The sequence below is a fragment of the Phyllostomus discolor genome, chromosome 11, assembly GCF_004126475.2.
Source record: "Phyllostomus discolor isolate MPI-MPIP mPhyDis1 chromosome 11, mPhyDis1.pri.v3, whole genome shotgun sequence".
NCBI lineage: Eukaryota > Metazoa > Chordata > Mammalia > Chiroptera > Phyllostomidae > Phyllostomus > Phyllostomus discolor.
Window position 1 is genome coordinate 81,964,001 of NC_040913.2, and position 18,607 is coordinate 81,982,607.

The following is an 18,607-nucleotide window of genomic DNA, read 5'->3' on the forward strand; positions in this document are numbered from 1 at the left end:
GTTTTTCTTTTGACGTGACACCTCCTTTTGAAGTGTTTACACGTACATTATCTCATTTGATCCTGAGAGGTGTTTATAGTTGATAAGGCAAAAGCTCGACAATTAATGGACTGTGACGCCCATCAGCTGTTACCAATTCATCCTGTTTTCTTCTCTTTGAAATGCTCTTTTGAAATACCACAAACACACAAAAAAGGCAAAAGCACAGCTCTTAAATATTAAGGCTATTGATAAACAGTTTTGTCAGTCTCTTCAAGGAATTAGCATAACTTCAGTATAGATGGACCATCTTAAAAATGATCGCATAATCTATGTCTCCATCTTTGAAACAAAGAGAGCACTGAAGAACATCTTCATGTCCCTCTCCTTGCCCCTAACAACCCCATGTGCCCTCACATCAGAGACTCAGCCGAGACTGTCGGGTACGAAAACCAGCCACCACCACCCTTGCTCCCAGCTGTGGAATTAGCCTCTCCCACCTGGCCTCCACAAGGGCCTGATTAACTACCCTTATTCTGGAAACTGCAATTAGCATTAAGGTAACAATGACCTAGAGTGAGAAAGAGAAGGTGTTACTAGTAGCAGAAAACATTTTCCCAAAATTGGTTTCTCTTTAGGATCCTAGGAATAACAGACAAGACGATGAGGCAGAGATCTCTGGGCTGTAACACTAGATGTTGCTGACTAATCAGAACCCAGGGAGTGCATTCCAGCCCGGCTCAAAGCAGAAGGCTATTAGTGAAGACTCTATAAATGCAAGCCTCTTTCCCCTCTGTCCTGTGCCAACATTTATTGCCACACTGAGCACAGTATAAAAGGTGGCTTATGCCATTCATCCAAAACCATTATTCACCTACATTTTATACCCAATAAGGGGACTGTGTATTTCCAAATATATCAATACTTTCTCCCAAATGTGCCCTTATAGAAAGGGCACTCTGAGTGGCCACAAACAGTCTAACATGATTATCTGGGAATAAACGGTAAAGAAACTCTTCATGCAAGCCATTCTGACGTGAGCTGTTAGATACAGAACAATGACTACAGAATGAGGCATTCAAAAGTTTCTGTCTTTCTGAGTTTACATTAATTCTATCTGAAAATTATTAAACCTTAAATTTTTTTAATTCACTATAATATCATTCCAGCTGCAGCTGGGATATTTATTATGTTTCACTTGTTTTCATATATATCATAGAAAAAAGTACTAGGAGCAGTCTACCCTTAGCATGATCTTCTTCCTGATACTTCTACTGAAAGAGTAATGGTATACTGCCTCAGGTGACCTCGAAACACTGACCCATGGGACCACAGGGACACCCATGTATTGTGTCATTCCAACCTGAGGAACCAGGACCTTGAACAGAGGGCACGTGCTGGGCCGTGAAAAGGATGGGGGAAAATTGGGTATCATTCCTAAAGAAACCCTGAAATTAGAACACACACAGTCAAAAGAACTAATTTCTATTTTTTAGTGAATTGTGAGTAGTAATTTAATAAAAAGTATCAGAGGGCCTATGAATAGCTTCTGTCGCACACACACACACAAAATGAAACCAAATTCTCAAAGAAAAAACAATCATCAAATAGTATATTTATCACAAGTGAAAAGACATTGGAACATTGGGAGTAGTAGTTTGCAAAAGGTTTAATTATTGACCTGTAGATGCCAAACTCATAACATCATTTATAAAGATGTTCTGAGGAGAGTCACTGTATATTTAAAAGCTGTAGCAAAAGCCACACATCAAAAAGTATGTTGTAATATTTAAACACTGTTTCATTCTCTAAGCCAATTTCTTGTATCCTTCCTCTCAATGGATTGGAAGAAAACATTCTTTCTAATTATTAAATTCCCTCCAGTCTTTTCTTTGTCCACAAAATACGTACAATCTCAGTTTTCCTTAATAAAGTTTGCTTCTCAGCTTTAAAAAACTAATTTGTGTGGATGCTCCTTCTGTCTCCCATCTCTATTTACACCTGAGCTGAACACACATTTTTAGTGAGTGCCAGCTCTGCTTTGGGAGTCATACTCTCCTTAGGGCCAAGCGTTTATATCTCGGGCACTGGGTGGGGCCTCTCTGGAATAGTGCAAAGAAACAGACGTACCTTTAGCTTCCATAGATTTCCATCAGCACCAGTCTTCTGCCACTCTCCCTACACCAATGGGCATAAGGCACTCGGAGCCTGGAGCACCAGCAGCCCCTAGAAAAAGTGTGAAACAGAGATCAGGGATATAAGGAACGGAAGGAGTATCACATACTCTTGCACAGAGAATCCACTATTCCTGTGACCTGTTGGTGGGTCTTCTGGAATTCAAGAGTGGCAGTAAAAGTCCTCATGGTGTTCTTGAGAGTGTTCTATTATACTAATAAGACTCTTGACACACTCGAGGCATTTGTCCAAAGATGTGCACAAATGTCTCATATTTCAATTGAAAAGTCATTCGTTTCTTTAAGATTTTGTTTATTTATTTTTAGAGAAGGGAGGGAGGGAGAAAGAGAGAGAGAAACATCAATGTGCGGTTGCTGGGGGCCATGGCCTACAACCCAGGAATGTACCCTGGCTGGGAATCGAACCTGCGATTCTTTGGTTCACAGCCAGCGCTCAATCCACTGAGCTATTCCAGCCAGGGCTGAAAAGTCATTGGTTTCTTAATTGAATCATGATGTCATGTAGTGAAGTCCTCAATGTTATTCATAGCTTCTTGGAAGCTGCAACTTGAAGCAAAATGGTGTATAATGGCATGGATTTTACCACAAGCTGACTGACAGAAACAAGAATCAAGCTCCCACGGCGTATTTCTGGTTGCAGAAACATCGCTGTACTTCTTATAAAGACACAGAATAGTTCTAATTTCAATTAAACATTGAAATAAATGTGAGCTCTAAATACATTTAAGAGCAATAAAAAGTAAAAATTATTTTCTTAAAGGTGAGATCATATGGTATTTGTCTTTAAGTGGAACCTCATCAACAAAACAAGCAAGCAGAATAGAACCAGAGACATTGAGATTAAGAGTAAACTGACAGTAACCAGAGGGGAGGTGGGAGGAGATAATGAGGGAGGAAGGGAGAAGGGTTTTCAGGGACAACTACAGAGGACACAGGGACAAAACCAAGGGGGTGTGGACTCAGGGGAGCGAGGTGGGGATGGCTGGGGTTGGGGGGAGTGGTGGGGGGAAAAGGCAGACAACTGTACTTAAACAACAATAAAATAAAATAAAAATAAAAATAAAATTATTTTCTAGTCTGCTATTCCAGCTCAGGGTTGCAGGTGACCAGAGCCTATCCTGGCAGCTCAGGGTGCAGTACGGACCCCCATCCCGGACAGGACTGCCATCACAGGGCACACTCCCACTCACACCCACTCGGACGGGGATGATGGAGACACACCGGTGCATCTCACCCGCACGTCTGTGGAAACCTGAGGACCCAGAGAAAACCTACGCAGACATGGGGGAACGGGTAGATGCCATACAACAGAGCCCAGAACCAGGAGCCAGTCTGGGGGAGTTTTTGTTTTTCTCATCGATGTTATTACAAAATGAAATGACATCATTTGTGGACCTGCTGTATCCGTCAATAGGCTCACTAGTTAAGAGTAAAAATGGGAAAATTAAAGCTGCTTCGTGTTTTCAGTAAAACGTAGACAACAACGAAAACATGAGGCCCAGAGCAGTGTAAGGTAAGGTGAAAGGGGACGTGATCGAGGTAGGACGTAGGGTTAAAAGGAGATGCCAGTGGTGAGACAGTTCAGAGAAAAAAATGAAAACAAAACCACAAAGTGGAAAGCTGTGAGTGCTAAGACGGTGGACTAAACACATGTGTTTTCCGCACCCACCTCTCAGGAAAACATTGAAAGTTTGTTACATGAAAAAAAAAAAAAAAAAAAGACATCAACCTGAGAGAGGCTTCATAACCAAAAACAAACAAACAAAAAAAATGCCATCAACAGAATTTTTAAAAATGGATTTCAATAAGACAAAGCCGTCGGGATCTTATTAGGAGATAAACAAGAGCAGAGGCAGTTGGGAGGAGGAGAGGTTATATTCTGCTGTTTCAAGTTGATCGATCAAGAAATAGAACATTTTAAAAAACTCACTTAGAAACATGGTAGTAATTGAACAAGCAATGATTGAAGTATTTGCGTATGGGAATGATCCTTGGGATGCAGAGAAGTTTACAGGAGAAGGAGGGTGAGAGAGACTTAACAGTTTTATACCATTATTTATTGTTTGAATACAGTTTTGCCAAATTCTTCTAGTAATCTAAACTAACAACTGAAATATTATACCTAAATATATTTTTCTAAGGTCTGGGGTTGTCTATGCCTATTATGTAGTTGATAATGTTTAGTGGAATCTGTTTCTAAATTGGCTGGAACTGTTGCAAGGAAAAGAATTTATATCTGTTTACCTAGCTAGCTATCTCTTCGCAGAGTATTGTATTTTCAAGTCAAGTCCAGTGAACACAGAGGCACTCAGAGTGGGGAGAGAGGCCCTCTCTGCTTACCATCCCACTTCACCAGATGTGCTTTGCTGGCAGTGTGGTGGGCATCCAACCTGATTTTCTTCGGTGTACATTTGTATTACTTTTATAATGCCTATCAAAGTGTGTCTTTCATTGGAAAAGAGAAAACCTCCAAGTGACACAAAGGAAATGTGCAATATGTTTATATAACTTAGGTGAAAAAATATTAAAATAAACAAAATCATATGTGCATTAGTATTACAGCCAAGTCCACAGAGTAACAAAACCTCTATGCAAAAAAAAAAAAAAAAAAAAGCTAGTAAGGAAATATTTTCAAATTCTCAGTATATTTTACAGGACAATATCTTCAAAACAACAATAATACTAATAAGAAAAATGCCACCACCACTTTCTAGCCTAGGAACTTGGAAACCTTAATCATATTTCTGTCAGAAACAGACACGTGTCCTTGGAAAAAGTCACACAGCTGCTTGTGGGACCATGTTTTCCTTCGTACAAGGACAGACTCATCGAGTGACAGCCAAGGTCCCGTCTAGCTCTACAGTTGCTTTCTCCTAGGATTCAAAATAAGTTTCCAGGAAGTTTTAATGTATTGTTAAATACATTAAATATTTGGACTTCTGAATTTATATTAGAAAGTAATATTGCTTTGTTTTAAATCTTTTCACTGGTATTTTCACAGCACATTTATCTATCACTTTCCAAGTTATTCTCACAGTACACATAGTATCTCATTTAAATCCTGAATTGTAAAGGATTGTGAATCTATATCTTCTTCATACCATGTCTGAAATATTTCTTCGTGCATGTATTTTTGAGCCAGTGTTTAACAAGTTCCCAGTTGGGCTTTGTGACAGTGAACTACCTTTGGGAAAAAAACTAACTCTTACTCAGAACTTATAACTCTACCTTAATAAAGTAGTCAGTTACTTTTAATGTTATCCTACCAAATGTTTATAAATCGAAAATATATATCTTAAAAGGCATAGTGTGACTCTGTACAACTGCTAAAGGGGTCTTTAAGACAAAAGATAAAAGATAAAACGGCGTGAAAGTTTCAAAAAGAAGAGAGACAAAGTACTCCAAAAGGAAACTGGTGACTGTTGTATTACAAGAATTCATAAAGCAGTCATTTCTTCCCTTTTGTTAACTAGAACAGATCAGAGAGGTCAAAAAGAGAAAAAAAATGCACGATGCATTTCTAATTCCCTTGGTCTTCATAAGTACCCACAGAAACACACTCAACACACACCAGAAGTGAGTTAGAGGTGACACTAGGGAAGAACAAAATGACAGAGGACTGAGTGCGTGGAAGGGGGCTCAGGAAACTCAATGGCTTTTAGTCAATATTGTTATTTGCTATATTCTTATTTTCTTGTCTTTTTTTATTTATTCACCCCATCATCATACTGCATCTTAAGACTGAAAATTTTGGCAGTCCCCAAATATTTTAGATAATGTAATTTTAAATTTATTTTATTCATCTATGACTTAATTTATAATTTTTCTGTGTCCAAAATTAGGCTAGCAATGATATATTTTTCAGAAAAATATATTACCTTAGAAATTAAGTATTATTTTAGGACAGGTAGTATTAAATTCTATGATTATTCTTCAACCTGGTTTCAAAAGCAAGTAAGCAAATTGTTTTTATTAAGAATATCATATACACTAATTATAGAATAATAAAATTAATATCAATGTACTGGCAAATAGTGGATTAAAACCAATCTTTGACCATGATGTTATGCAAAAAAATATGAAAGGCAGTGAACAAGTTAGATGGTGATTTGGTTTGTGTGAAATTCTGCCAATCGATTACATGTTTATTACTGTTATTTCCTGAAGTGCTTGTGTCAAATTCTTGTAAAAACTGTCAAGAAAACACATTTTAAAGGATTTTACATTGCCAACAAAAACCTTAGAATAATGAACTGATATCAGTCACCACTATGTATTTTCTCACTTTAACCACTCACTTCTTTCTCTCGGGATACATATTTCTAAAAGATTAGAACATGATGCTTTCACCTCCTAAGAGCTGTTTTCTGTTTTGGATCTTAATACACAACAAAGATCAGCCTGACCAGATGCTGTGGATGGCCAGAGCACTCGTGAACCTGCTTCCCAGGGTGAACGCTATAAAGCACGGTTCATGTAGATCCTTCTCGCTCTTCAAAGAATCAATGCTCGCCTGTTGAACACTGAACTTGAGTCATAAGCCCCAGTATTGGTTAAGGCAAGTCACCATTTATCATTTGGAGAGAGGAATGGAGTTTAGTCACAACAGGTCAATTATTATTTCACAGATACTCTTCTCTCTATTCTATTAAAAAGCAATAATAATCCAGGAGAGGTCTGTGACTCCCAGGAGAACACTTTCAAGCTACCCTGTACAGCCGGGCCTGAGCCCCTCTGCCCTCAGGGTCAGCCACCTCCACAGCAGGACAAGACCCTTAGCAAACCATGGCTGTGTGGGCCTTTGAAAACCATCCACCAGTACTGGGGAGAAAATTCTAAATTGAAAGAACTTGGCCAAAACCAACCAAATGAAATCTATGTAACCTGACCTGGACACGAACTAAAATGACCCGTGACCACTTTACATTAGAAAACAGGCATTCAGCCCTTCTTGTAGGGAAGGCGAGGACTTTCTCAGAATAACATTTTAACGCTGGTGAGGAGAAGAGCAAGTTTTTATCGAGACTCCCTGTCTACCAGGTGAGAGGTTTGTCTAAGATGCTGTGATTTTCATCAGCCTCCTATTGCAGTGTGCCAAGAATGCTGGAGGCTTTCAGGAAGCAGGACCCAGTGGCCGTGGTGATGTCGCCAAGAGCTAGAGTGTCCCCATCATTTTAGGGCAAACAGGTAAGCTGGAAAGCCAGTCCCCACCTTATGAGAGCGAGGTGCTTGGAAGAAGCTGTTGGTGTTTCTACAGTTCTCAGCCATTCTGGGGAAATGAGACGAGTCTCATTGGCAGGTGTTAGATTATTAGGAAAAATCAAGCAGATGGGGTTGGCAAACAATGCCTCCCCGTTGCCTCCGCTGCCAGGAACTCCTACCCTCAGGCTTAGTTTCCCATATGCTTGTTTAATAAAGCTCCTGCCATTTGGAGGAAACGGAGCGGGCGCCACCATCCAAGTGTGCCCAGCCCCGTGAACGGAGAGCACCGCCCGCATCATCCCGGAGTCGTAGGCACCAACCGCTTTGGGTTTTCTGGGTCACTCATAGCCACCACGGAGGGTTCCACGGGCTCGGAGCGAGAGTGACCTCCGCAGTGTTCAGCGAGCTGTGAGATGGATCTGATCCCCCACGTCAGCACCGGGGCAAGGACAGCCAATCCCAAGTCCCGGCTCGGGAACTGACGGGGAATACCACTTCCCAAAATAGTGCTTCCTGTTGTCTACACCCAGGCTGCTTTGATGGCCCTATGTGTGCCTTTTAATCGTCGGCTCATTTGATTTATTATGCAGTCTTAAGAGACAGCTCAGACGTTCATTGACGGAGGATTTCATACAGATGCCTAATTAAGGCCATTAACATAATGAGGCCATGAAACTTGACGAATTAAAAGCATTCTGGAAATGCGCATCGCCCTAACAAAACACAAAATGAAGATCACCTGTGTATGTATCCATTCTATCTTGTATATGCAGATATATAATTAAAATGCAATCAAATTCTAAATCTATTATAATGAGGGAGAATTGATTTGTTCAGCAAAGTTACCGTGAACTTTTGCCACGAGCCCAGCACTAGCGCATGCACTGGGGCTACATTAAAGACGAAGACAAAAAAACAAGCCCTGCTCTTAAAGAGCTTCCCAGTGACGGGGGACGAAAAAACAGGTGGCAATGCAAAAGAAAGGCTTGGGCCTGTGCAAGTACATAGGAAGGACACCTAGCCCCCAGAAGGGCGGAGGTGCTGGATGGTGAAACACCTGAAATGTGGTAGGAGTTCCCCCGACAAAGCCCTCTAAGGAGAGAGCTGCTGGCAGAAACTCAAACCTGAGGACAATCAAGGCACCTCTGAGATGAGATGAGATTAGTTCAACACAGCTGACGTATTGTGTGTGAGTGAGAGGAGGAGGGGCCAGATGTGTGACTGGAGACATCCGTGGGGTTCCTGTCATGAAGGAACCTGAAAGCCGTCGAGGGCCTGGTCCTGACCCATCGGCAGGCAGGCCGTGGGGGTGTTCAGCAGGTGAGTGGCACCTGCAGAGGTGCATTTATAGAAGCAGCACCAGGACTACCATGTGGAGAATGGGTTGGGTTGGGGCAGGGATGGAGGAAGTGGCAATACTCCAGGCAAAAATGCAAGGATGGGAAATGGAAGAGAGGATGGGGAAAAAACAGATTTGATCTTAGGAAAAAAATCGACCTTTTCTCCATGAAATGTTTTATGAGAATCAGCAGCAGAATTACCTCCACCGAATCTGCCTGCCCCTTCTTTGTCCATTGCTAGTATAGATGCTAATGCAATGATAAAGATCACATGCAAACTCTTTTAGTCCATGGTGCGTGCTTACACCCAGGTCCATACACGCATTCTCATGCTCACACATGTTGTTTGCCTATGTGACCATGTGTAAAAGTAAATAGTGGTATTCTTATCATTTATGCACAAAAATAGTAACAGAACATACCCTTTTGTTTTCACATGAATGCATACACACAGGACTACCCACCGGGATGCCTGGCATCAATTCAATTGTAAACCTGGATGACAGATCACCTGCTCTGGTTTCTGCTGGATGCAGGGCTGGGAGACCACTATCTGGAGGAACACTCTTCCATTGCTGGCCAGCTCTGTTAGAAGGTTTTTCCTTTTACATCAGGCCTCATTCCTCCCCGTTACTCTGTTCTTTGCTATCTCCCTTGCCAGCTTTATTCTTCTCACTTCAAATTTGTCATTTGAAACACCATGTTTCACTTATTTATATTAAGTGTATAGTCTGCCCTCACACGTGCCATTAGTGTGCGAGTTCTAGGAAGGCAGGGTCTGTATTAAACACTTCCTGTTTGGGGTTTGGTTTTCTCCTATCATTGCTTTACTCTCACAATGTAGGGGAAAGCTGGCACACATGGAATCTCACTAACGTTTGTTGAATGAACTGAATGCACGCAGGTAGAATCCGGTCTTGCCAAGATCATGGGAAAGAATATTCCAGGGAGAAGGAACAGCTCACACAAAGGCCCCTATAAAGGGAAAAGTCTGGTGTGTTTGAGGAAACCAGCAAAGGCCTGTGTGGCTAGAACAGACGACAAGAGGCAGAGACAAAAACAACCTCCTGAGGACGTGAGAGTCAGAAAACTGACAACTGCCTTCCGCGGTCCCTGAGTGACGCCGGCCACATGCCGGGCTCCACTCCCTCTCCCAGCCATGGCCTCCAGGTGCCGAGTGCTGAGTGCACGGTGTGCTTCTGTCACGGCACTTGCGGAGTGCACACACTCTGCTGCCTAACGGCCCTACAGGACTGCTGCAGAGCCTCAGCCTGTCTGGCCCTCCAGCGTCACTCTCTTTCCGCTCCTGGCTCCTCCGCTCCTCCTGCCCACCCCATTGTTCTGAGGACCCAGCCTTTTCTGAGAGTAGATCTTTCCTACAAGGATGCAGTCAGCCTGAAAGCTTTATACTTTCTAATAAACTGCATTCTAAAGAGGTGGCCATTGGATCTCCCACCTTTCCCTCTAGCCAGGAATAGGGTTATATTTTTGCTATATATTATTGATGATTCCTCCTGAACACAAGGAGAGGTCTAACATATTCTTTGAATTTGCTGTGATTGATCATCAAGAACGGAAGGATTTGACATTTTATCATACTTGCAAGCTAAGAAGTTAGCCTGCACCCGTCCGAGCAAACCCCACAGGCCACCAGGGTTTACCTTAGAAGGCCAGATGGCCCTCGCCCTATGTTTTTGCCTTGACCTTTTCACCTGGCCTAAGCAGCAGGTGCAACAGGATGTATTAGCCTCTCAGCTGGCTGGGAAAAGCTGGTTCCAGTTCAGTTTGAGTAATGTGGTCAGTCCCCGTTGTGGAGGGATTGCTTGAGGTCACTGGGCCTAGCCTGCCCTTCAGTTCGTACCAACAGCTGAGTGGCATTGATCTACCTGACTGAGAGCCCCCGAGTCGGATGGACAGACTGGAACAGCAGCAACACAAACTGAAAACGTATCAAGAGTCCTGAAGCACCACAGATAGTCCTGAGAGGGGTTAAAGGTTCAGTGCCTTCCGTCTGCCGGGAGTGGATTGGACCAGCAGCCCCTCGCCTTGACACAAACTATTCAACTTCTGGAGGAGTCCTCAGTCAGGCTGTGTGAGCGGCCTCTGCAGGAGAAGTGCAGACCATTGCCCCCCCCCACCCCAGTCTGTAGTGGTAGATGGGTCACCATACCTGGTGTCATGATGGATCCAGGAAGCAAAGGTAACAACCTGGTGCTTAATTCCTATTTGTTCCCAGAGAACAGGCCCTTACTGGGAATCTACACGAGTGACCCAGGCGATTTCATCAGTAGCTGTGAACTATTTGCCCCATTCTTGACCTCCAAAAGGGCTATACTTAATCCGCCAGTAGATAGTTTTCCAAGTGGCATACCAAATAGCTATGCCATCGGGAACAACCTAAGAATCCATAAAATTATCACAAAGTTCATCTACAATTGTTGTAGCCAGAGCTATAATGGCGGCCTTGAGTTATGTCCACTGGCCGACTGAACCACATCTTTTTTTTTTTACAAGCTGCAGCTGAGATAAAATAGCCCCAGCAGTCTAGTTATGCTAGTGGGTTTCAGTTCAGCCAACTCATCAGTGAACCAGGCCGAGACATGGAGGGCACAAGACACACCAAGAGCTATCAATCTGTGTAACGGATTCAACTACTCATATGGCGTTTGCCCCAACTCAGCTGAGACTGGCAGGGGGGCGGGGGGGCAACTTCATTCAACTGACACTAATCTACTGTAAACCTCTAGCTCCTGTTAGCTTTTTCTGCTGACTGTGTAAGGTTGCTGTACTGAGCTATTGCATGCTCTTAATTGAGCCTGCAATTTTCATTTCTTTGAGATGCAGTACTGTTTCTGTTAGATTAGCCAGGGGTACGAGGTGGGGGTTGCAATTTTTATGTCCCACTAGCAGTTTTTGACATGTGGCTCTTCTCAATCTGGAGAATTGCCCCTGGCACTATGGGACAGGGAAGGACAATTAACACACATCAATTTCCACTCTGCATTCAGATGTAGAATCATTAACAGGACATGGAGTGGGCATACAAGTTCACATGAGGTCCTCTTCCCCACTGTGAACTCTTTCCAAACCCAATTAGCTGAGCCCAGGCACCTTTTCCTTTCATGGTCCTGTGCAGGTTACCGCCTGAGGCCCCTAAATCCATAAAAGTTTGAATTGCTCCCCTCTCAAAGTTCCCAAGCATACTCAGGTGGGTGGATATGGTCTTTGATTTCCCACTTGGGTGTAGGGAGACCTCAATTCTACCTCTAACCATTTTTTATACTTAAAATAACTGAGGTCAGCATGGATGAAGAGTGAAGGATAGGGGGTGGAAGGAGGACAAGCGAGAGAGACAGAGAAACACACAGAAACATAGGGACACACACACACAGAGAGAGAGAGAGAGAGAGAGAGAGAGAGAGAGAGAGAGAGAGAGAGAGAGAGAGATAAAGACAAAAAAAAGACAGAGAGAAAGAAACTGTCATTAAACAAGGCTTCACACTTACCTGCACTTTTGAGGAGTGGGACAGCCGTTCTGGTTCAGCAAAAATGAATTGTGACAGTTTTCACCCCACCCAGCAGTCTACATTGGGTGGTAAGACCCTCTTCCTTGTCTGTGAGACCCCCTGACTCAGCCGCACAGGCACACTGCCCTCCTGCCGGGACCACGAGGTTTGCACCCCCAGCTGACTCACGCCTGGCGCCAACAACAGCAATTTTAAAGGAGCCCACTTAATATGAAACACCTGTGGCCCTACGGCCCACCTGACATCTCTTCACCACTCGCCTCATTTTAGCATAAGGGCTAGGGAACTCTTTCCCGGGGTGGTGGGGTGGACTGCAAGCATTTATCTCAGTTGCTTTGGGTCAGTTTCCCATTCTCCACTGAGGTCTCCTTTATCTACATTGGACATCCAACCTGGGGCGGGAAGATCCAGAATACCAGCCAATGTGTCATCTGTGGTTTCCTCATTTCCCTATGAGTCTTACTATCTCAGAGAAATCTGCCTGAGAGGGCTAACACTTCCTTATCACAGCCAGGATCCATGGAAAAATAAATAAAATAAAGTAAAAACAACAAAGAAACCTCTGAGTCCTTATACTGTTGTTTTCCAATGGACCTGTAGCTGGCTTGATAGCCCCCCCCCCCCCGCCCCCAGGGGTTAAGCTGTAAGAGGCCCCAGCTGCTGACTTTCCTCCACAAGCTCCACCCCCTGGTCCCAAGGATCCAGCCAACATGCCGACCACTATCTCAGCCTCTCCAAACAGGAGTCCCAAACTCCCCTCCTGTCACACTCACTGCATACATACACCTTGTAGCTACTGTCTGAAAGGGACAGGAAACTTCGGCCTGCCCCTCAGAATCTCAGCCCTCCCGTGACGATGAGGAGGGCCTGACCAGCAGTGACATACCACGTAGGCCGCTGCTTTTGAACCTGCTTCCTGGTCCCGTCAGCCTGTGACCACCCCCACCCTCCAAGAGTGGACCATGGGAAAGGGCCAGGCGTTGTCCAGTTCACCATACCATTTGGTCTCCATGCTCACTAGCAACTCCCAGGGACTCCCATCAGAGCTGATCCATCAGTCCACGAGGTCCTCATTCTTCACCTTCCAGAAAGGCCTGTCTTAGTCAGCATCCACCCTCCCTGATGTGACTGTCACAAACTGTGAAGGGTCATGAATGTTACCCTGCTAACAAGCGAATAACTTAGCCTGCCATCGTTGCACAGATGTTGGGAGATGGCATGAGAATCCAGGTCACAGATGAAAGACAATGCATTCCTTCACGCAAAAGCAGAAGTCAGAGTGTCTGCGTTTTTGTGCCATTTCTGAGCTTCACTCCTGGGACAGCCAAAACTCTCCTCATATATAACCAGCTCGATTTCAATACAGCTTCACAGTCAGGCGGCCCTGATCGTAAAAGCAGGGGTGCGGTTGCACATTGCAGGAGAGACACAGTCCGTTTCTGCTCTACTCGGAAACATCTTTCTCCCCAGAATTCCCTTGCATTCCCACATGAGGCTGGGGTGTCTTTTTAAAATTCCAGGGCTTGAGAGATGTTTAAGGTATGCCCTTCACGTGTTCAGAATCTAACCAGGAGAGCCCCAGCATGAAGGAGGAGAACTCACAGGTGGGGAAAAAGAACAGGAGGCTTTAACAGTGAGGAAGACACCCATGCCAAATTCACAAATTTAAAATGTGCAGGCATACAAGGGTTCCCTTTAAGTAAGAATGCTTCTGTCTTTCCAGGTTATAGTCCCCGGGTGAGGGCTATAAACACTAAAATATAAGTAATTGAAATATTACTTATATCATACACTAAAATATTGAAAGGTATGATGCAAAAAGGCCTGTTAGGCCTAGAGCTGGTAAGAGATGGAAGCGTGGAAGGAATAGGAAGTGGGGTTTTTTTTCTTTTGTAAATAATGCCTCACACATGGTTGTGCACTCCCAAATGCAGAATGGCAAGGGGGTGCTCTGAGCTCATGGCCTAAATTCAGATGCAGAAAAGTCCACAGCAACGTTGCCTGAAAAGGAAGATGGGAGGAAATATAACCATATCCCCCGGCTCCTAATAAAATTATAACTACAGTTATTCCTGATGGGCCACAAAGCCATCACAGACTCCGAGATTGCTGCAAAGAGAGGCATTTAGTGAGGCCGGCAAATCAATCTCTCTGTCCATTAAGCCCTTCACTGAGTGTTATGCCTGGTGTGTTCCTAAACTTTCCAGGGATCAATTTTTACTATGTTGTTTAGTGCTTAAAGCCTGGTGGTGTGGAGCTGTGGGGAGTGAGACGGACAGTTGGAAGAGGAATTCAATATTGCATACGGCTGCGGATAGCATGTTTACTGAAGAGATCCTATTTGTGATAAAACAGCATCACAAATTGTATTGCAGCCATAATCAAACTCTGCTACCAACTAGCATTCGTGAGGAGATAAAACAACACGCCCTGTCCATCTTGTACCCTGTAGTGTTTAGTAGATGCGATGGCTCAGGGTCTGTGAATGGCAGGGTAGATCGGACACCGGCACCGGACACACACCCAGAGAGAGACAGACATGAAAACTGCAATGAGGGCCGTGAGGACACTGTGGAAGGCGGGGAGTGCCAGTCTGTGAAGGGCAAACGTTCTCTGGGCCTCAGATGATTTGAGAGCTACAAGGGAACCCACTGATGATTAAAAAAATGGGATAATATTTGCCACGAGGGGCCTCCAGACACTGAGGGAACAGTCCCCTTTCAGCTGGAGGCACTGGTCGCAACTGAGTGTAATGGATAGTGCTGCTCTGTTCCAGGCACTGAGTAAGCACTGCCTATGAGCAAGGCGATGGGGGCAGGGAGGTTAGGATGGGAGTGAGGGCTCGGGGACCTGGGAAAAAACATGGCCAACTGAGCTTAGGTTTGTTTTCATTGGGGTGGCCAAAAAGTCCATTTCGTTTTTTCCATAAGATAAAAGACACATTTTTTCATTTTCACCAATAACTTGGTCGATTTGGATATTTTGAGCATGCCAGCTCTCTCCCATTATTGGCTTCCAGTGGGCAGAGGCCAGGGGTGCTGCTGAATGTCTCCCAGTGCATCAGACAGCCCCACAGCAGAGAATCATTTGGCCAAAATGTCAATAGCACCAAGAAACTTTGCAAACCACTTTTGACTCATTCGACCAGTCACAGCACATTCTTCATATACTGCACAAATCTTTTTTTTTTGCCTTTTCAGTTGTGTTGTTTTTACCTTTATTGAAATAACAAAACACAAAATGCCAAAAATGTTGCATATTTACTTCCCGTCTGTGCCCTAACCCCTCAGCTCAGATCAGCCGTCTCAGTAGAGAAAGATCTTGGATAAAGCCCCGGCGTGAGAGCCTCAAAATGGCAACGCCATTAAAAACAGACTCCTGCCTGTCCGCACCTGGTTCTGAAGGTTCCTCACCAGCAGCAGACGGAGGAATGCCTGAGACCCCAGTTAAAACACAGCATCCATCGAGCTTACGCGGGTTGACACCTGTGTGATCCCTTCCATGGGGGGGAGGGGTGTTAGGGCATCTTTGGAAATACTGTTTTTTGTTTTTCTTTTTTTAATTTGTAGATCTACACAGAAAATCCAATTTTTCCTCACATGAAGTATGGTTACTATTGTTCCTATTGAATAGACACAGGTTAATCACTTTTTTTTTATCTAGAAATATCTCTCTCCTGGTCATCTAATCCACCCTGGACTCTGTCTGAGACACACCAGTCAGACAGCAGACAGAACTCTTGGGTAGCTCAAATGAAGCATACCTTCATGGAAGAAAAGCCATTTGTGTAATCACGTACCCAGGGTTTGGCTAAATGTCACAGAAAATTGCTAATTATAGTCAGGCTCAGTGGTCCTTCCAGCATTCACTTTTCAAAAAATCATCATCATAAGCAAGTCTTATGAGTGTACTATGTCACCTGCAAGTATTGCTGGATTAAGACAGTATTCACTTTATCTTTAGGTAAATGTGTGACCCTTGCACAGAAGTCATACAAATGTGGGCTGGGAGAAGGGAAAAAATTAAGTGAAAGAACAAGGTCAGTGCTGATGTTCACCCTGTTCTCCTGAAAGTCTGCCCTCCTCGGGTCACAATAATCCCGGCCGCCAGCAAACCGTGAGGGGTGAGTCAGTTCCCAATTGTTCAAAAAGTGCTTCATTTCTGAAAATAGGAGTTCCCTTTCAGGCAATGCACTCGTGTGGCTAGTTTTGATCATTCTTTTCCAAGAGAAAGTAGTAAAACCTAATGAGAATATTGCACTGAAATGCTTATATGTCTTAGTAAATTTAGTAAATTACTACCTGAATTAGACACATAAAAGGCAGTATAAAACACTCTAATACCTGTTACTGTTATTAGGTTGTAAAATAACTTTATAAGCCTCTATATAACTATAAAAATGTGTAACTCCTTTCAGTCTACATTATAATTTCTGAAATCATATAGAACATTTCTAATTAAAGATGAGAAAGGTCATATTTAGCAAAATGAACTGAATAATTTAATCTGACAACAAAATATATTTTTATACCAGGTTGAAATAAAAATTGACAGGAAATTTCAGTAGCATTAAACCTTAAATGGATATGTTTAAGCCTCCTACATAAACTAGATTATCAACACATTATTAAAGTACTAGCCCATATCATTTTATGAATGCTTCATTTTCTGATCTGCATTAGGAAAGATTTGACTACATAATAATTACCTACCATCCTTATCACATACTTTCTTGACATGGTAAAACATGTGTCCTAAGGAACTTAATAGCATGGCACAGACTTGCCACAGATTTTATTCTATTATCATTTCCATACTGAATTTTATTTAAAAATATAAAACAAACACAACATAATTTTGAAAAAAAATGCCTATTGCGAGCAGTAGGGGGATAAAGTGGGTATATTTACGTAGATAGCCAAGACTTTCTTGATATTCTTCTGCATTACATGAAAGTTTTGAGAGTATCATAAGTGAGAGTTTTTGATAGTGGACAAAGACAAATCAAGGGGATAGTAGTTTTCTTTCCATCTTTACCTTTTATTGGCCATTTCTGCCCCCCAGCGTGAGATCGGAGTTTTTAGGATTATTTATGCCTCTCTCACCTGCAGACCTGCCAGTAATGTTTCTTTAGGTTAAGAACGTGGAAACCAGAAGCAGCCCATACTTCTCATCGGGAAAAACACATCTGTTGATGGACATTTGCACAACAGCAGCCATTGGTCCCAGGATGGGCATAGAAAAAAAAGTGGGTGTTCAAATCACTCCCAATAGTGGAAAAATCCATAGATAAATCTTGATAATAATATGTGAGTGGTGGTATTTTAAACGTGTTGTGTCCTGCACCATTGACCCCAATGTCTCACAGCATGTAAGAGGCACTGTGACTTCACACAATGCTGAGAAAGAAGGAAGGGCCGCCATTAATTCAGGACGCGATGCCCTCGTATCACAGAGAATTTACATTTTATACTTGCTGGAAAAGTCCGCTTAGATTTTGACATTATACAATGAACCAAAAGAAAGCATAATGAAACTAGATTGGTTAAAATGTTCTTGAAAGTTCTTCCAATTTAGGTTCTGACTTTTCTGAAATAGCTTTCAACTCAAGGTAGTGGAGTCCTCTGGGTTAATAAGAGTATGGTAATGTAACATTTCTTAACAACAAAACAAAACGTATCACTTCTGTCTCTGGGGTTTTCTTCTGAGCCTCTAATACTGTCCTGCAAATTCCGTTGCTGATTCTTAAGCTTACCGAAAACTATCAAGTGATAGCAACCACCTTCCAAATGTTCTTTTGCTGACAGTAACTGGCAAGTGGTATAAGTTTTAAGGCACATTGAAATGTTTACATTAAAAATGATGACAACTGTAAAAATGTAAGTGATTAAAATGTCAAAATGATGTTTCTTGGAATCTACGAAATATGATATGTGGGAAGATAGAATCATTTTATCTTGACAAGTTTATATGGAGTACCTGCTACCTATTCTAGACCTTCCTGGGAAAGATCAAAATAGCTTATTCCCTGGCAAGAGGGAGCCTCTCTTTTAGTCATTATTAGTTTTTCAATGTGAATGGCAACTACCCAAGTATTACGTCAATGCAGTATAATGAAATGGTGAAGAGCACAGGGTCTCGAGCCAGACTACTCGGGGGCAACGAAGCGGCCCTGCCATTGTTTACTTTGGGACTTGGAGCACATTACTTAACCTCTCTGTGCCCCAGTTCGCTCCTGGTCACAGTTCTCCTACCGGCTTAGTGTGAGGACTAAGTGAGGTTCTGTTCATAAGGCACTTGGTGCCTGGACACCGAAAGCTTTAGTATTATTTTAGTTCCATATTAGAAACCAATGCATAGAGTT